The 9,288-nt window shown below is 37.2% G+C and overlaps 1 pseudogene; it reads left to right on the top strand.

Annotated features, from left to right (window-relative positions):
- The first annotated feature begins 1,649 nt into the window (after nucleotides 1-1,649).
- Nucleotides 1,650-1,976, top strand: LOC100347558 (cytochrome c oxidase subunit 6A1, mitochondrial pseudogene; annotated as a pseudogene).
- Nucleotides 1,977-9,288: the final 7,312 nt, after the last annotated feature.

Raw genomic sequence — 9,288 nt, 5'->3', positions numbered from 1 at the left:
TATGCATACAATGAAATTCTACTCAATAGTAAAATAAGTAAACTATTGATACAACATGTATCTATCCCAAAATAATAATGCTGAGTGAAAAAAGTCAGAAAAAATGAATTTGAATTGTATGACTCTTTGCATATAACTTTTAGAAAATGGAAACTAACTTATAGTTGCATAAAGGAAATAAGAGGTTTCCTGAAGACAGGCATAAACGAAGGAAAGTACTACAAATAGACGCAGATAAAGTTTTGAGGTGACAGTAACAATAAAAGCACTAACCACAACCATTAATCAACCTCCATAACTACATAATACAGCTACACCTATACTACCTTCAAAATGAAGTTAAATATGTTCACTATCTTGATTGGTATGGTAGTTGCATGGATGTATAATTAAGTCAAAACTCAATAATAATACAATTCAAAAATGTATAGCTTATGGAACATCAACTATAGTTTAATAACATTGTAAAAAATAAGAAAAAAGGGAAGAATTATCTTCAGCCTACAAATACTCAATTTCTTTGTAATGCAAAGAATTAAGTCAAACTTAAAGGAATAAATATAGTTCATATTCAAGAAATTTTCCAACAGAGATATGACATTGATTTGTTATCTATGTTTGTACAAGCATTTTTCCTTTTGTAAAAAGATTTATTTATTTATTTGAAAGGCAGAGCTTACAGAGAGAAAGAGGTATCCGCCATCTATTGGTTCACTCCCTAAATAGCCACAACAGGTGGAGCTGGGCCAGTCAGAAGCCAGGAGCCAGGAGCTTCTCCTGGATCTTCCATGTGGGCCCAAGGGCTGCTCTTCTCCACTGCCTTTCCAGGCAAAGTGCAAGGAGCTGGATTGGAAGTGGAGCAGCTGGGACTTGAAAGAGTGTTCATATGGGAGGCCAGCACTGCAGGCAGAGGCTTTACCTGCTACAACACAATGGCCCCTGTATAAGCATTTTCTACTAATACTGCTGTCATAGACATCTAACACCTGATGCAGCATTTATAAAATATCAAAAATACTACAGAAGGATAATAAATACTCAGTTTTCCTAAATTACTATTAACAAACATCATTTCTAGTAGATAAGAGAAAGATGTGATTATTTACCTGTATCTTAAAATGTTAACTCATTTGCAGGTAGTAAAAGTGGAAGACAGATCCATTTTCATATCCCCATATGATTTTGTTGTGTTAATTCCTGGGAATCTATCTATCTCACTCATAATCAAGTATTATACACAGGTAATCATTTATCTTCTCATACTACAAACAACAGATTGACCTATTTTTGCATTTTTTCTTACCATTTTGTTTCTTTAGAATATAAGCCTCTAGTTTTCCTTTATCTAAACATATTGCTTCATTTCTCAAAAGAAATATTTTAAATGAATCTATGAATGCCTGAATATAAAAGATCTCTAGGTACTTTTCTTACTACATAAACTACTTGTCACTTCAAATTCCTCAATATTATCCAGGGACTCTGAAAAGTTACAATTGAATTTTAACAATTCCCTAGCATGTTATCCAGTAAGATTACTCTATTTCTTCTTAAAATTGTAGACAGAGCAAAACTTAATCAGCTTTGAGCTGTAATACACATTAATTCACTCTTTCTTAGACAATTAAGTTTGCTGGTCCAGGAGGAAAATGGTGGCAGTGGCAGCTGGGTCCATGGTTTCTCAGCTTCTAGGACGGTCCTGCCTATGTCGGCCTATGTCGAGTGGCACTCATGGCAATGAGGGCTCAGCTCCCAAGCAGAAGGCCCCCAACTACTTCGTTAAGCTCTGCAGCATGGGTGAAAGCATGCTGAATGTCTACTTGAAATCACACCATGAAGAGCACTGGAGACCTGAGTTCATTGCCTACCACTATCTCCACATTAGGTCAAGACCCTTTCCCTGGGAAGATAGGAACCCTCCTGTATTCCATACTCCTCATGTGAATCCACTTCCAACTGGCTATGAAGATGAATGACCAGAACCTGTACTCTGACAGGCACATGGCCACCGGGTACCACAGCACCAGTTTGGACCACCACTGATATTCCATCTCTTTGCTTACGGCAGAAGATGACTTAAATAAATAATTTAAACTTAAAAGAAAATGAAAGTTTGTGCTGAGTGGACAGCTGTTACTCACCACCTCCACTGCTAGAGTATATACTGCTTCCTGAGTCACAGCAACTAAGTCACTGACTGCAGTTATTTGCTCTAAAACAGCTTAGATCTACACTAACAATTTTCACTGTGCCTAATGGCAATCCCAAGGGCTGTAAATGTAATCAAAGAGCATATCTAATGAACTTCTCAAAGAGACACTTTTATGATATATATTAAATACAATGAAAACGTGAAAGTTGGGAACTAATAAAAGAACATAGAGAATATTTCAAGTTTAAGGTCCCATACCATATCTGATTGCCACATTACACATTAGTCAGACTACAAAATGAAAATTAGTATTACTTAGCTATCCAGCAATTGAGGAACTTGATAGGAACTCATAAATCTGTGACTAGCACAAAACTCAATTAAGAACATTTTTTGAGTATTACTGGAAGAAGAGTTATAATTAGAACAATAATAGGACATTTATTACAAACCTTGATGTATGAGTGCAAATTTTCAGACTTTTCTTTAGAGCTTTCAGTAAATCTTTATTGTTCTAAGACTTCTAAAAAGCCCAGAAATCACAGAGACAGAAGGCAATAAACTCAACAGAAAAGCACATGCTTTGTAGCACAGAAAACATATACCCTGCATCTAGCATTTACTTCCATACTATATGAATTAGGCAAGTTATCTCACCCCTCTGAGCTTCACTTCCTTCATCCATTAAACAGGAATGATAATAGTACTTAGACCCACAGGATTATAATAAATACTAAACAAAATAGTATGCACGTGAATTACTTAGCATAATACTTGACACACGGAGCTCAATAAATGCTCCTTGCCATTATTAAGATTACATTGTGCTTTTTTTTCAAATTGCAGAAATATACTGTTAAATTACAATGACTAGACTTTCCAGATCCATTTTCTATTCCACAATAATAAAATACAAGTGACTCAATATACAGCAATTTTTATCATTTAAATGTATTAAGCATTCTACTGATGACTGAATAAGCAGATATATTTCTTTACACAGTGGAATGACATTCAACTTTCATAAAGAAGGAAATCCTGTCACTTATGACAAAATAAATCAAACTAGAGGACATTATGCTAAGCAAAATAAGTCACACACAGGAAGATAAATACTATATGATCTCACTTGTATGTGGACTCTAAAAAGTCCAACTGAAAAATCAAGAGACTAGGACAGTGCTTGCCAGAGTCTGAGTGGTTCTAGGTGGAGAATGGGAGATCTTAGGTAAGCAGCAAAATGATCCAGTTTCAGTTAGGATGAACAAGTTCCGTACATCTGTTTTACAACAAAGTGACTATAGTCTGTAATAATGAATATTTAAAAATTCCTAGAAGGATATTTTAAATGTTCTTCCCACAAAAAAAACACGTATGTGAAGTAATGGATATGTCTGTTAGCTTGAGCAAATTATTTCACAATATATACATATACCAATAAATTGTAATATATAATACAGTAAGTATATGTAATTCCTTAATAAAAAATAAATTCATTAAGGGAAAATATTAGGTCATATACTTTTTGTTTCCCAACAGGAAGAGTCTGCACTATTAAAAGCTATTTGGTGGACTTCATTCCAAATCAATCATACTTCATCAATGGCCTATGAAGAAATAGTACTCCATAGTTTTACAAATTTGTCATGAGGACAGTATGCTCATACCACTGAGAGAATAAATTTTAGATTTATCTGAAGAATTTACTGGAAATCTAGACACACAAAGATGGGACTTCTACAATTCTCTATGTTCAAATATAAATTTGCAGTTTAAATATTAGATTTAAAAAACTTGATTACTCAGTTTTCTTCACTTCAGTGTTACTGGCTCCTTAATAGCTCCAACTCTACACACGACTCTCCCACTCCACTGCCCTTTGCAGTTCAGGCAGCCATACAGCCTCCTAAAAAAGCCTCCTTAGCTAGTCTTCCCCCGCTTCCTTCTTTGCTTATCAATTATACAACAAGGCTGCTAGAGCAATCTTTCTAAAAATGTGTATTTCATTAAAACCCTTGAGGGCAGCCATTTCTCCCCAAAGAATCTCCAAGTTACTAGTATGGCATATAAAACCTTCAAGGAGAGTGGTTCTGTGCTTGCATCCTATGCTGTGAACTTCCCAATCTTACACTCCGTCCCAAATACAAATCACAACCCAGTCAGAATAAACATCAGGCCTTCAAACATGCCATTCTTCCCAGCACACTTACTTTCCTCCATCTTAAGGATTCTTTTTCTTTCTGAAGCTGTTTTGGATCTCAGCTTAGAAGCCATATTACAGAAAAACAAAATAACAACAACAAAAACACCACAGTCTTTTCAGGACCCCAAAGTTTGGATTAGGTTCTCTCTTGTAAGTGATTATAGCAATCTATGTTTTATTTATTTAACATCATTTACTCAGAAAATATTTATATTTACTGAGAGTCCACTACTTTACAGGCTGTATATTCTAATAATTTAGATAAAGCTGAGACTCCAAGAATTCCTGAGTGGGCAGGATATTTAAAAAATAATTAACGTACGTCAGATGGGTTTAAGTGCCTTCACTGGAAAAGGAGTCAGAAGAACAGAAACAGGCTATGTCAAGTCAGGGTACTTTGTTGTTTCGCGGGATGTCAAGGGCCACTTCCTGGAGGGGATACTAACAAAGACCTAAAGGAAATGAGTGAGCAGTGGGAGTCCGAATCAGAGGCGCGACAGGCAATGGCTGGGGCCCTCAGCTCAGAAAGTGCTCGGCTTCTTGACAAGCTCCTGAAGCCACAGCGGAGCAAGACAGGGAGAGCAGTCAAGTGGGAGGGCATCTGGGGCCCTGGAGACACTGTAAGGCCCTTAGATATGCCACTGCTGGAGAAGCACAGCCAAGGAAGGCAACAGAAGAGACATCTGATACCACTTGGACTGCAAAAAGACAGCTGCAGCTGTGGAAGCAGGGAGACCAACAACATCATTGCAACACATGAAGCAAGAGAAGACAGTGGTTTGGACTTTACTCCAAGTAACAAGCACAAGTCAGATTCTATATTTAATTTGGACATAATATGAACAGAATTTACTGCTAGAAGGGATAGAAAGTCTAAGAGACAAAAATTGAAGGTATCACCAAATTTTCTGATCAGAGTAACTGGAAGGGTAGAATTCTCATTACCAATATAGGTAGCACAAAAGGAGAAAGCCAAAGTGGAGTATCTAATAGTTGTTCAAGTTATGATACCAATTAAGTGGTATAAACAAAGCAGAAGTGTATGAGGGAATTCAGGATGGAGACACTAGACAGTTTCAGTTGTTCTAGAAGAGACTGCCCATGGAAAGACTGGAAACAGAAAACAGATGAAACCCTGTGACTAAGCCCTCATTTGGGAAGCTTAAAAGCAGCAGCGAACGAGAACAAAAAGGCATGGCTGGTGAAATGAACGATTTCTTGAGAGCCAAACTAGGGAAGCATCTAAGTTGGAGTGATCACTGCATCAAACGAAGGAGCTAGGTCAGGACAGCTGAAGACCAAGATACCATCATTTAACTGGCAGCATGGAGACCAGCAGTGATGTCTACAAGAGTCATTTTAGTGGCCAAGATAAGTACAGCCAAAATGTAATTAGTCAGGGTTCAGGAAATAACAGAAGAAGACAAAGTCAAGACATTGAGTACTGACCAACTCTTGTGACAAGCTTTACTGTAGGACACATAGAGATAAGAACTTGGCTGGAGGAAAATGTGGGTTGACAACAGAATTTCTTCTTGCATAAATGAGTTAATAACAATTTTGTATACTAATGAAAATAAATTAATATTCTGTAGTAAGAAGAGCAGTGAAAATACCACTGAACACACTAATATTCAATATATGTAGTATAAAAATGATGATGATATTTCTGTGGAAAAGTAGAATAAAAGGTAAGTTGGGGTGGGTATTTGGTGCAGCAGGTAGATGCCATCAGGACAGCTACATCCTATGTTGCAGCACCAGAGTTCAAGTCCTGATTCCAATTATGATTCTGGCTCCCTGCTAATGTGTACACTGGTAGGCAGCTCAAGTATTTGGTCCCTGACACCCTTCAGCAAGACGCAGACTGAACTACAGGCTCCTGATTTTGCCCTAGCCTAGCCTAAGCAATTACCTGCATTTGAGGAGAGAACCAGTGAAAGGAATATCTCCCCTCTCTCTTTCGTCTTCTCCCTGTCCATCTCTGTTTCTATCTATGTCTCTTTGCCTTTGAAATAAATATAAATTACTTTGATACAAAAAATTTTTAAATGCAAGCATAATTTTTCACAATATGCATTCCCATGAACTTTGTGAAGACTATTCATGTAATACCCTGCTACTGATTTCAAAATATGAAGTTTTTTTATGTAACCTTTTTTTAACTTTTATTTAGTAAATATAAATTTCCGAAGTACAGTTTATGGATTACAATGGCTTTCCCACCCCCATAATTTCCCTCCCACTCGCACCCCTCCCATCTCCCATTCCCTCTCCCATCCCATTCACATCAAGATTCATTTTCAATTATCTTTATATACAGAAGATCGATTTAGTATATATTAAGTAAAGATTTCATCAGTTTGCACCCACACAGAAACACAGAGTGAAAAATACTGTTTCAGTACTAGTTATAGCATTACTTCACATTGGACAACACACTAAGGACAGATCCCACATAAGGAGTAAGTACACAGTGACTCCTGCTGTTGACTTAACAATTTGACGCTCTTGTTTATGGCCTCAGTAATCTCCCTAGGCTCTAGTCATGAGTTGCCAAGGCTATGGAAGCCTTTTGAGTTCGCCAACTTCGATCTTATTCAGATAAGGTCATAGTCAAAGTGGAAGTTCCCTCCTCCCTTCAGAGAAAGGTACCTCCTTCTTTGATGGCCCCGTTCTTTCCACTGGAATCTCACTCGCAGAGACCTTTCATTTAGTTTTTTTTTTTTTTCTTGTTTGTTTGTTTGTTTTTTGCCAGAGTGTCTTGGCTTTCCATGCCTAAAATACTCTCATGGGCTCTTTAGCCAGATCCGCATGCCTTAAGGGCTGATTCTGAGGCCAGAGTGCTATTTAGGACATCTGCCATTCTATGAGTCTGCTGTGTATCCCGCTTCCCATGTTGGATTGTTCTCTCCCTTTTTGATTCTATCAGTTAGTATTAGCAGACCCTAGTCTTGTTTATGTGATCCCTTTGACACTTAGACCTATCATTATGATCAATTGTGAACTGAAATTGATCACTTGGACTAGTGAGATGGCATTGGTACATGCCACCTGAATGGATTGTATTGGAATCCCCTGGCACGTTTCTATGAAGTTCATTCTTACACAGCATTTGGCAATTAGCCTTTTTAGTTTTTTATAACCTAGGACAGTGTGACATGGACTTCTTGAAGGAATAAGGCTACTTGATTTGTAGAATGTTCCACATTTTAGATTTATCTGATTAGTTCTCATGATATGACTTACCCTTTCCCCTCTGTTTTTCCTTCCTTTTCTTCTCTTCTCTTCTCTTTTCTTCTTTCTTTCTTTCTTTCTAAGATTTATTTATTTATTTAAAAGGCAGAATTAGAGAGGTAAAAACAAAGATATCTTTCATTTGAAGGTTCACTTTCCAAATGGCTGCAATGACCAGGGCTGGGCCAGATTAAATCAGGGGACTGGAATTACAACCGTGTCTTCTATGTGGGTGACAGGGACCCCAAGCACTTGGACCATCTTACTTTGCTTTTCTATGTGTATTAGTGGGAAGCTGGATCAGAAGTGGAGCAGCCAGTACTCAAACCAGCACCCATACGGGATGCTGCTGTTGTGAGCAGTGGCTTAATCCACTGTAATACAATGCCACCCCACTCCTCCCCCTATTTCTTATAACTGGAAGTTCAATTTACTGTCACTCACGAATGCCCAGATGCGCATAATATGAAACACACAGCATTGACTATAAAGTAGTCTGATCATAATGTTTTGCACAAATTCAATCAGGCCTTTAGATTGAACTTCCAGTATAAAATATGAAGTTTTATTTGCAAAAAAATAAACAGCAATAAAAACAATCTTTGTTAACACAACAATAAACAGTTCATTTTCTAATATTAAGGCAATATATTCATAGATTTTACTTCTGCTAGAATAGCCTTTACTACTGAATTAATAGTAGAACTGATATATTCTATTTTGTCTTTCATATTGATTTTTTTATTTTCTACACCAAGTACTTGGAGAAGGAAAGGAATCAAGGGACAAGAAGAATAGAGACATAGATGATCATTTATCTTTCGTCCTATAATGATCTGTTTGTTTCTTTTCTAAGACCTACCTTACAGAGCACCTTAACACTTTGATATGAAGATCAGTTGCAATGTCCTTTTTTCAAGCCACATGCTTTCTTCAAAAGGAGTAAGGGTCAGAAACAATATTTGGCAATGGTAATAACTCAAACAATAAAGGAGCAGAATAACCAACCATCAACCTAATGATGACAGTTACTACTCACCAAAAACCTGCAAAGTATTCCACACCGTGATTGGTGCTTTCCAAGCATTTTCTCTCGTTTTCACACACACACACACTACAACCATGGCAACATTGTATCATTCTTGTACAAAACATGGAGAAACTTGTGCTCTTTGACATGGACCCTACTACCATCTCCAATTTAGCAACACATAATTTAGCAACACATACGCCTGAGATTAAACCCAGGACTGCTTGATTCCAGAATACACCTCTTTCTAACATACCATGCTGACTACAGCACAAATTTTCTGCAATTACATATATTAAGTCTACATGTGATTCTAAAGTGCTTTCTCTTCACACTTTTCCTGCTCTTCATATCCCTTTAAAATCTATTCTATCATTATTGCAGATAAGTGTAAAACAAAGTATACCATCCGCTAATAATGTGTCAACCTTTTTAGATTTCCATTGTCTTGAAGAGAATAGGCTGAAAGCAACTTTTTTACTAACTGTTTTTATTTGAGAGGTAGACAGAGACAGACAGAAAGTGTGTTCACATCTACTGGTTTACTTCTCAAATGCTTACAATGGTCAGGCTAGTTTGGGGCCAGAGCCAGGAGCCAGGACAATCCAGGTCTGCCATGTGGGTGGTAGAAAACCAATTACTTGAGCCATCACCAGTGTCTCCAAG

Source organism: Oryctolagus cuniculus, chromosome 6 (assembly GCF_964237555.1).
Source record: "Oryctolagus cuniculus chromosome 6, mOryCun1.1, whole genome shotgun sequence".
In the NCBI taxonomy this organism is placed as follows: domain Eukaryota; kingdom Metazoa; phylum Chordata; class Mammalia; order Lagomorpha; family Leporidae; genus Oryctolagus; species Oryctolagus cuniculus.
This window is presented reverse-complemented; position numbering and strand designations above follow the sequence as displayed.